We start from the raw sequence: 11,687 nt of genomic DNA, 5'->3' as shown, positions 1-11,687 counted from the left end.
TGCTATCTCTCTAAGTAAGAATCCTATCTTACACTCAAGGGCCAAGCACATTGAGGTAAAGTATCATTTTATTAGAGATTATGTTCAGAAGGGCGTACTTCTTCTGAAGTTTGTGGATATTGACCATCAATGGGCATATATCTTCACAAAGCCCTTAGCAGAGGATAGATTTAAGTTTATTCTGAAAAATCTGAATATGGACTTTTTTCCAGCATGAAGATAGCTCAGAACCTCTGACTATGATGCTTCCTTATCAGAAGTTGTCTAGTTCAGAAGGTCACTTAATCAGTAGATGGGTACCCATTGGTATTCCTTATGTGATAAGACATTAAACGCGTGTCAGATTTATTCTGATACCTTGTTCCTTGTGCCTTTGGGAATTTATGTTGTAATGATCACATCTGCTTAATTCTCCACCGCGTATTATCAGTATTTATTGTGTAATATTGTCACATTAATTTCTAACCGTTGATTTTTTACTTTTGCCTTTTATTTCTCAACTACTCAGCGGTCACTTTTGAAAATCACTATTTACCCACGTTCTCACACACGTTTTCCATCACTTCTCTCACTCACACATATCTTCAATTCCTTAAGAGTTTTTCTTCTCTCTCTCTTTCTCCGATTACCCAAATTGCCCAAACCTTCAACACCTACTATGGCCTCATGAAACAGAAACAAGCAAACAGCCGCCTTGAACTATCTCAACTCCTTTTATCAAGAGGCTAGGGCCAAGAGTATGGAGGATACTTTTGATGGTCCGGTTATTCCTCATCTTCATGCGGGAGGATCTTCATCATCGTCTCAGGCCGTACCCAGAAAGCCTGAAATTGAAGAAGCAAGGGTTGCTGCTTTGGAAGAGACTCCAGTCACATGTGTTCTTACTTAAAATGAGCTGACAGTACTTTGTGAACCAAGGGTTGACTTAGATAATCTCAAAGTGAATGGCGTCGATTTGAAGGCTGAGGTTGCTGCTCAGGGTTGGGAAAGTTATTTCAATCGTCTTCCTGGGCCAGTTTACGTTAAATTGGTCAAAGAGTTCTGGAGAAAGGCTACCTGCACTGATGTTCAAGTCACATCAAACGTTCTTGGGCAGAAGATTGTCATCACAGAAATCTCCATCGCCAAGCTTCTGGGTATGGAGAACAAAAGAGGGAAACGCTTCACCAACGTTGACAATCAAATAAGATTGGTCCATGATTTTGTCAACCCTCACCTCTTCGGTAAGAAAGTCTCCTCCAAATCCGAAGGAAAGCCTAAGGATTTCTCTGCCAACATGAGAGTATGGCACAAGATCATTCTGATTTGCATCAATCCAAGACCCACCTCCAACTCTCTAGACTACATGAATACGACCCAGAAATGCATGCTCTTCTGTTTGGATAAACAGGTCAAGCTCTGCTTACCCTACTTTCTCTTTCAATATCTCAAGGATGCCGTGAAGAAATCTAGAACCACAACCACTTCTGACAGAGCATCTATCAAGTACATTCCTTTCGAAAGGATGCTCTCTGATATTTTCATAGAGAATGGGCTGGTTCAATTCTTGAAGGACTCCAACTGCACAGAGGATCTGACTGTGGAAACTAGAGAAGCAATTAATGCCAAAACTCTCTACAATATGAAGCTGATTGAACAAGTCATTGTGGCTCTAGTCAAAGAATCCGTTGATGAGTTAGCTCTAAAACGAATCTACGTTGATGGTAACCCACTCTGGTCCAAGGAGGATTCACCAAAAGCCATTGTGGAATATCTGAATGGCCTAAGAAAAGAAGGCGTTGATGTAGATCCAGAGGTCTTCATCAGAAATCTTCGTGAGACATCAGATGCTGAAGCTCCAAGAAAAAGGAAGCAAGTGACGGAAACTTCTGAAGGAGATCAGAAGGCTAAGAAGAAGAAGACAAAGAAGGACTCTGCCTCCACTGCTAAGAATCAGAATCCTGCTCCAAGATCAACCAGAGGATCTGCTCGGCATGCAAGTAAGTCTACTTCTGCCACGGTTTCTCTTGCACTTACTTCCATTGATGAAACTCATCCTCTACCTCCTCCCACTTACTTCCTCCAACTTCAATTCCTCTTACCACTCCTCTTGTCTCATTAACCGTACCTCTTCTTCCTCAACCAACCGTCACCACAATCACCACAATCACTACTACTTCCGTTGAAGAACAAATTCCTCAACCTCCCAAACAAGATATATTAGATTGAATCCTTCAGTTTTCCACTGCACCAACTCCACCAATCATCCACCTTACCTATCCACAACTTGCTCCAAATGAATCTGACAATCCCACATTCATTCAATCCCAAGCTGAACCTATTCCTCTTTCTATTGCTTTTCCAACCACAAGTGCTGAACCAACCACATCAGAACCCTCTGATGTCACCCTCCGACAATACTCTCCGGTTACGTCCAGGGACTTTGTCTTTTCCCAACCAGAAACTCCACCTATTCAATCTGCTTCTGATCAGCCTATCTCTGATCAGATGGTCCTTGATAATGCTTCTATTCCAGGAACTTCTGAAGCATCAAGCTCCAATCTCACCCGCACCCCATCCAACCAAGCTCTGATTTTCCATCACCTACCAGACCCAAACAACCTTCTTGAGTTTCTCAATTGGTTAAGTGTTGAAGGCAACACTAAAATCCGCAATCTATATGCGGCCACTAAGTCTAGCTCAAATCCAAACTGGGTTAACACTCTATGGGAGAACTTTGAGCACTGGTTGAGAATTCAGCTGGAAGACTTGCTTGCTTATTCGGACTTTGAAAAGAGTCAACGAGTCAAGAGTGCAAAAGAAAGGCTTGCCTCTCAGCAAGCTGCTGCTGAATACCAAGCACTTCAAGTTGCAAGATTGAGAGAGTTAGCTCTGGAAGACCTTCGTCGAAGAGAAGAAGAGACAGCTGCTGCCCTTCAAGTTGTATATGAGGATGAAATGGCAGAAATTCTTCAGATAGAAGCTGTCTATGAAGATGTTGTAAGAGTTGAAAGCACTCGCTTGGCAACTCTACTTAAGGATGATTTGGGGAAAGGCAAGGCCCTTCAGTTGGAATTTGAAGCTGGCGGTTCTACATCTGCTACAACTGTTAGTCCATCTGCTCCAGCCCCCTCTGGAATTTAAGCAACTTGGCCAATATTCAGGCTCGGCAACAAGTCTTCGAGGCTCGCTTGGATCATCAAGACTCAGTCACTTATGCTATTCAGAAATCAAATGAGGAGATCAAGGAAATGCTTCTGGAACTTCTGAAGAAGACATCTTCTTAGGATTATTCTATTTTTCTTGTTTTTTTAACTTCCTTTCTATATATATATATATACATATATATATATATGCAAGTTATTAGTTTTCATTCTCATACTTATACTAAACTCTCTTTCAACAATCATCTTTTTATTCATTAATATTCTTATTACATTAAAAAAGGAGGATTTCTCCCCATTACATCATAACGTTGGCGTATTTCTGCCAATTGCCTATCAAGAGGATTCCTCTGAACTATCAGACGCTCCAGCTCCTGCCTGATCTCTTCCCTCTCTTTCGCTGCTTCATCTTCAAGAAGCTCCAGATGTGTCTCGTAAGCTACAATCTCCTTAGTAATCTCCGCCTCTGCCCGGAAGAGCTCACCCATTTCTTCTACGAATTCCAGAAAAATTCGTAGAGTTGCGTCAAGAATGGGGTCCAACCCCATACCCAGTAGCTGACAGATCAGCTGGCGCATCCCACTCACAGTTGTCGTCTTGTAGAAAAGAGCTGCATAAAGATTATGTTCAAAGGCACCTCTCAAAATCTTCCATGTTCGTTCTTGGTTAAAAAAAAAAAAAAAACTTCAACTTGCAGTTTTTGTTCAGTGAGTATGCTTGTCAAACAAAACCTTCTATTTATACTCCAGAAACGGCTATCCGAATTTATTGCTGAAACACCTTTCCAAGAAGTTGTTACCAAGATCACCATTGAATGTCTTAACTTCACTTGGTCTGTGGTAAACACCAGTTCAGTATTCTTCTTTCTTGGATGGTGTTCTTCGATCCATTTATTTTTTTCTTTCCTTCTGCATTCATTGTATATTATTTACTTTGTATTCTACTATTTACCTATCTTTTTGTGTTTTATGAACGTAGTCCTTTCTAAGGGGGAGTACCTTGTACTTCAAAGCTAAGTTTTTCACACTCTGTGTCCTTTTTGCTTATGACAAAAAGGGGAAGTACAACCCAGTTTTTGATGTGTTCTTTTTCTTTTAGAGAATTTCAAGAGTGATCAATCGTTATGACTATAGATCTTTCATGAGGCACTAGCAAGAAATACATTTCACTTCTTCTGAAGTGACTATATGCTCTGATTACTTTAATAGTTCTGATACTCTAACGTTCATATCCTTATGTTAAACTATTAAATGCCTGACTCTGATTGATACTCCACTCTGATCACCTTATTATTTTTTTAAGCTCAGAATCTAGACTATTCTAATGTTTTTATTAAGTCATAGATTCAGGGGGTGCTTAGCTCAGAACCAAGCTCATGACTTGGATTCAGAAGGAGCTATATAAACTATACATCTCAGGATAGGTTCAACTCTGATACCTTAAACTCTGAGTGTATTCAGTTTATTGTTTAAGAATTGTTCATCAAATACTTGGTTTTGTCATCATCAAAAATGGGGAGATTGTAAGACCAAGATTTGGTCAGGTGGTACAACTCTATGGTTTGATGATAACAAGTTTAATATTGTGTATCAACAATTATGGTACTCTAACGTTTATCTTTATAACTTGTGATAAACAGGCTCTAACTCTGATTCAAAGTCGTATATATATCAGATCGTGAAGACCCAAGAGTAGCCAACTTAACGCTTCTGCAATCACTGCGTTCTTCTGAACGATAGCAAATACTTCAGATGCTCTAAAGGTTGAAGCTCTGACGGGGAATCAGACTGATTCAAGCTCTGAAGATCAGATACTCTGATTGAACCATCCACAATCTGAAGACTTGAAGACTCTGAAGTCCAAGTGAGAGCTGGAATCCAAGACCAAGAAACTTCACACTCTGAAGATTAGAAGTTCTGAAGGTTAGAGGATCCGAGCTTCATTCTGATTCTGATCTCCCTGCTTCACAAGTTCAAATATGAAGCGTCGCCAAAGATCAGAAGACAACTAGGCTAAGGCATGTCACTGTCATTCGTACAAAAGCATATGTACTATTCTGACTGCCTCACCTATGACGTTCAGCCACGGCAGGTTCTGGAAATCCCAGAACTTCCCTCCAACGGATGGATTCCTCCAACGGATACAACCCTAAACCTTGGAGTATTTAAAGGTTGAAGACAGAAGAAAGCAACTAAGAAACTTATTGCATATTCAAGCGAAAATACTCAAGATATCCTCTTAGAAATATTTCTTCACCGTTCTTATTTGTGTTTACCTCTGCTTGATCAGAAGCTAACTATTGTAAACAAAACCTTTTCTAAAACAGTTAGTTTGACTCCTTAAGGGACCAGGTTGGTCAGTATCCTTGAGAAGACTAAGATTTGTGTATCTTAGTGATTACTGGTTCATTGTATTGTTAGTCACTGAGCAAGGTTGCTAGTGCAGTTGTAACGATCATTGAATAGTGAATTGCCTTCATTCTAAGAAGGAAGAAATCACCTTAATGGGTGGACTAGATTAGCTTGAGTGATTTATCAAGTGAACCTGGATAAAATCATTGCGTCCTTTTCTCTATCTTACTTGTGCACTTTGTGTTCTCAATACCGAAAAGATTTGTTGAAATCTAAGAGGGAAAGCTTTAAGACGTCAAAACCCTATTCAAACCCCCCCCCCTCCTTTCTAGTGTTTTTCATACCTTTAGATGGAATCAGTAAATGTGATTGTAGATGATGAGCCAAGTGCAAGGAAGGGGTTCAATCTAAGCGAAGATGATGATGGTGCAGATGTTCCAGCTGATGTTCCAGCAACTGCTCTCGACAATGATTCTGACACAAGTACTGATGAACAAGGAGACAAGTTGTCCATACAAAACAAAGCCCCATCCATCGGGATTCAAAAGATCCACCCTCATGAAAACATTATTGGTGATCTTGAGGAAGGAGTGACAACCAGTTCCAGAAGTCTCATTGCATATGGATGCTACATCTCCAAAATAGAACCCAGTAAGGTCAAGGAAGCTCTTACTGATGAATACTGGATACATGCAATGCAAGAAGAACTTGATCAGTTCAGGAGAAATGAAGTTTGGGATTTAGTACCAAGGCCAGAAGGAGTAAACATCATAGGTACCAAATGGATCTTCAAAAACAAGTATGATGAAAATGGGATTCTTACCAGAAACAAAGTAAGACTGGTTGCTCAAGGATACACACAGATAGAGGGAGTTGATTTTGATGAAACCTTTGCACCAGTAGCTAGATTGGAGTCTATAAGACTATTGTTGGGAGTTGCATGTCTTCTGAGGTTCAGGCTCTATCAGATGGATGTTAATAGTGCTTTTCTGAATGGATACTTGAGTGAAGAGGTTTATGTTGAACAACCTACAGGGTTCATAGATCCACATTATCTAGATCATGTGTACAAACTAAGAAAGGCATTGTATGGGTTGAAACAAGCACCTAGGGCTTGGTATGAGAGACTTACTGAGTTTCTTGTTAGCAATGGCTATTGTAAGGGTGGAATTGACAAGACCTTATTTGTTAAGAATGATAAAGGGAAGCTCACGATAGCACAAATCTATGTGGATGATATAGTCTTTGGAGGAATGTCGAACACGATGGTGGAGCATTTCGTCCAACAAATGAAATCTGAGTTTGAGATGAGCTTAGTTGGTTGGTGAGTTGAGTTATTTCCTAGGACTGCAAGTCAAGTAAATGGAGGATTCCATGTTCATTTCACTGAGCAAGTATGCTAAGGGCTTAGTTAAGAACTTTGGTTTAGAGAAGGCAGGTCATAAAAGAACTCCAACTGCAACACATATTAAATTAACCAAAGATGAGCAGGGAGAAGATGTTGATCAAAGTCTCTACAGAAGCATGATAAGAAGCTTATTGGATCTTACTGCTAGCAGACCAGATATCACCTTTGATGTTGGTGTTGTGCTAGATATCAAGCTGCTTCTAAGACAAGTCATCTACTGCAAGTTAAGAGGATCATCAAGTACATCAATGCTACAAGTGATTATGGTATTCTCTATACTCATGATACAAACTCTTCTTTAGTTGGAAATTGTGATGCAGATTGGTCAGGTAGTGCATATGATAGTAAAAGCACATCAGGAGGATGTTTCTTCTTAGGAAATAACTTGATCTCTTGGTTTAGTAAGAAGCAGAACTCTGTATCACTGTCAACTGCAGAAGCTGAGTACATTGCTGCTGAAAGTAGCTGCACACAACTTATGTGGATGAAGCAAATGCCCAAGGAGTATGATGTTGAACAGGATGTCATGACATTGTATTGTGATAATCTCAGTGCAATTAATATTTCCAAGAATCCAATACAACATAGCAGAACCAAGCACATTGACATAAGACACCACTTTATCAAGGATTTGGTGGAGGATAAAATAGTCACCTTGGAGCATGTTACCACTGAGAAACAATTGGCTGACATTTTTACAAAACCCCTTGATACAAGTACTTTTGACAAACTAAGAGGAAATCTTGGGATTTGCCTCTTTGAAGGAGCATAGCAATTAACGCTCCTAAATGTGTTAACGGCTAGTTTTACTTTAATCATCATTAACTACCGTGATGACATCAGCATGGAGAAGTTTGCAACATTGCCCAACTGCTATATAACTACCTCCAACGGGCAGATTTTCTCTACACAACCGCTTGTGCTCTTTATTTCAACAATTTCCAACTTCATTCATACTCAATTGTTCTTCAATTTTCTGTGCTCAATTTGTTTTCGCTCTCATATTTTCATGTCTCCAGCATCAGGAAAGAAAGATTCTATCAAGGCCAAGATTAAAAGAAGTTCACTTGGTGTAAAATGCATGGGTCTCAAGAGTGGTTGCTCAAAGTCAAAGAAGGATTCTGTGAAGAAGAAGACCAGAACCACTGCAAGGAAGATGTACCGGTCTCAGGCTCGCGATGAGGCTCATTTAAATGTTCCTTTTTATGAGGATGTCACAGATGAAGAGGAGGTTTCTGCTGAAAACTCCCCTATTGGTCCCAATCAAGATGATGTGCCTGATGCTAGGGCTTCTGAAATTGAAGATGTTCCTGATCAAGAAGTTTCTGGAAAGGAATCTATTGCTCATAAATATTCCGGTTTACCCACTCAATCTCATGGTTCCTCTTCTCCTTCAGAAGAGGAAGATCCAGTGTATGTATCCACTGATGATTTTCAGTCCAAGGAATCAAGTCAGGCCCCTGCCTCTGTTTAGAATATCTCTGATGATGATTCTGATGATGTTCCCTTGACTGCTTCTCTTTCTGATAGTGTTGCTGCCAGGATCAAGAGAAAAAGAAGGGTTCCTGATGTTGAAGAATCTCCTGCTCCAAAGAAGAAGTCCAAGACCACTCCAGCATCTTCCAAGTCTAAGCAAAAAGATGTGAAGGGAAAAGGTAAGCAACATGAGGTTAAAGCCAAGAGTTCCAAGAAGAAGAAGGTTGCAGTTGCTGCTGAGGAATTAAGGTTAGATGTTGAGGAGGATGTCGAGGAAATCTTGCCTTATAAGAAGAAGAAGTATGCAGGAAAACGCATTCCTCAAAATGTCCTGCTGTTCCTATTGACAGTTTGTCTTTCCATGCTGAAAGTAATGTCCAAAAGTGGAAGTATGTGTGTCAACGCAGAATTCCAAGGAAAGGGAAGTTGGCTCTGATGTGCTTGAGTGCAAGGAAGTGGTTACACTTATTGAGAAGGCTGGACTGATGAAGACCATTCTTAAGGTGGGAAGGTGTCATGAAAGGCTGGTGAAGGAATTTTTGGTGAATCTGTCTGTGGAAGTGGGACTTCCTGAAAGTGTTGAGTTCAGAAAGATGTATGTGAGGGCTAAGTGTGTTGAGTTCTCACCTGCTGTGATCAACAAAGCACTTGGAAGTAGTGCTGTTGAATTTGTTGATGAGGAATTGTCTTTGGATATGGTTGCCAAGGAGATTACTGCTGGTCAAGTCAAGAAGTGGTCTATCAAGAAGTTGTTGTCCACTAGCAATCTGAGTGTGAAGTATGCAATCCTTAGCATGATTGGAGCTGTGAATTGGGTTCCTACCCAACATACTTCTGGAGTTTCTACTACTCTTGCCAAGTTGATCTACAAAATTGGCACATCTACTGAATTTGATTTTGGCTCTTTTGTGTTTGAGCAGACATTGAAGCATGCTGACACTTGTGCTGTGAAGCTGCCAGTCTCATTTCCATCTCTTCTTACAAAGATCATCCTCCAGCAGCATCTTCAGATCATCAGGGCTTATGAAGTTGCTATGCCCTAGAGTGTTCCAATTACCCTGAATCATTGTTTGTTCATGGAGCAGCATGTCCCAGACATTGCTGTGCCATCTAGCAGGACTTCTGCCCCTGCCCCTGCGAGTGACTCTGGCACTAAGGCCATTATTGCTGAATTGCAGGATGTTTCTAAGGCTTTGCAGGAGACTATCAAGATCAGCACTGCTAGGAAGCTGAAGGTTGATGCTTTGCTCATTAAGCTTCAAGAGGAAGAAGGTCAAGGGGGTGAGCCAAGTGGTGGTGCTACTGCCACTCAGGAAGCAAGCACTGAAGAAGAGGGAGAATCTGAAGACAGTGCAGCAGAGACTGAAGAGGAATCCAGTTCTGAAGAGTAGCTGCGAGTAGTTTGTGATTGCACCTCTTTCTTTTGTTTTGGATATAGTTTGTGCACCCTTTGCCGAATTTGTGTTAAAAAGGGAGAGTAGCTTTGTGTGGCTGTGAAGACTATGTGTTGTTTATTGGTTACTTTGGTCTGTAATAATTTGAAGACAAGTTCAAGACAAAGGCACATAATTGACTGGTTGTTTAGCTACTGTATGCTTCTTGATGCTTTTGATGGTTAGCTCTTGTTCAAGTTGTTGCTGGTTTATTGGTTTGTACTTGTTAGATAGTTAGTATGTTCAACTGCTATGGTCTTTGTTCCAACTATGTTTATGAAGTTCAGTTTACTTCTTGTTGGTATGAATGCATCATTTGAGGGGGAGTTATGCTACTTAGGGGGAGTGTTGGTTCTCTTGTTTGTCCTCTCTGGTTCTCAAGTTGTTTTAGACAAATTTTGACAAAGGAGAAGATTGTTGTTACTTCTTGCATTTTGTCAAAAACAACCGGATGTCGAAGCCGATGTCGTGGCATCTGATTTTGTGTTGCTAGGACATCAGTCCTCTGCTTGAAACGTGATTGTGGGCCCTTGAAGATTTTATGAAGATATGTTTTTGTAGTTACTTGAGGATCAAGTAGCTGTACCAGAAGGGTTTTAATTGTGGGTTGTTATTTGTTTCTACCTTTACTTGGGAAAAACGCAACAATATCTTGGAGATTCAGTTTTGATTTGTTTTGTTGTTGCAATCTGTTACTTCAGCCCAAGCAAACCTTAGTGCCTATGCTACCGTTGCTGAAGTGTATAAAAGGGATGAAGACCTAAAGCTTGAAGACTACCGGAGCTAATAGAGAGATCAAGTGTTTTAGGATTGTTCATTGTTCTTTATCCTTGTTACTTGTGATCATACTTTGCTCCCTGATTCTATAAAGCAAAGTAGTGATCTGTGTTGTTTGATTCTTCAAACTCTGAGTGTTGATTGTTTATTACCAATCATTGTGGCAGTGATTGAGAAAAAGTGAGAGGGGCTCTCTTACGTAGGTTGAGATACTAAGTAGAAATACACTAGGTAGATTAGGAAGTGAACTATGAACTTTGGTGTTCATGAGTGTCTGTAATTCCTGAATCTTGAGATAGTGGATTTCCTTTCTTTAGGTGCAAACCCTCCAGACGTAGGTGAAGTTTTTCACTGAACTGGGTTAACAATTATTGTGTCTGGTCTACATGTGTTTTTGTTACTGCTATTACTGTTAGTCGATTGTCGAACCTGTTGTCTCAGCATCGCGTATGACATTTGTCCTGAGAGAACCTGAATTTCAATTATGACTTATTTTGTACATTGTATTTATGTTAACTCTTTTTAGAGTAAATTTGAGTTTGATCCTCCAATAAATGACACAATAAGAGAGATGTTGAAAAGTGAGATGAATGAAAAGTGGAGGCAATGGAAGAGTGATATAAAGTCGATTGCATATAATTCTAGTAAACAGAAGAAGAAGTTGCATCAATTTCGTGATTTAGTCCATCATTGGTATTCAGAATCAACGCAAGAAACTCCTAAAGTAAATAGCTTCTTATGCACTATGAGCTTAACATTTAATGTTAATTTATTTATTTTTATAATATTTTATTGTGTTATATGCAGAAAACAAGAGAAATTAACCGAAAGAATTGTGTTAAGTTTGAAGATGTTCAATGTATGGGCACAAAAAGTCTACCAAAATTGATTGACCAAATGGTTTGTTTTTATTAGTACTTGTCATTGAGTAAATTACTTATAACTTGTTTATAAGAATTTAGAAAAAAATTACTCCTAACTGTTAAGAAAATAGTAGAAGGGAGAGGGGAGAAGAGAGGAGCAAGAGTAAGACAAGGAATATTGTGTGGAATGAGGTGTGTGATGTTTGGTGCATCATCCTCTTATTTATAGCATTAGG

Source organism: Lotus japonicus, chromosome 5 (assembly GCF_012489685.1).
Source record: "Lotus japonicus ecotype B-129 chromosome 5, LjGifu_v1.2".
In the NCBI taxonomy this organism is placed as follows: Eukaryota; Viridiplantae; Streptophyta; class Magnoliopsida; order Fabales; family Fabaceae; genus Lotus; species Lotus japonicus.
This window is presented reverse-complemented; position numbering follows the sequence as displayed.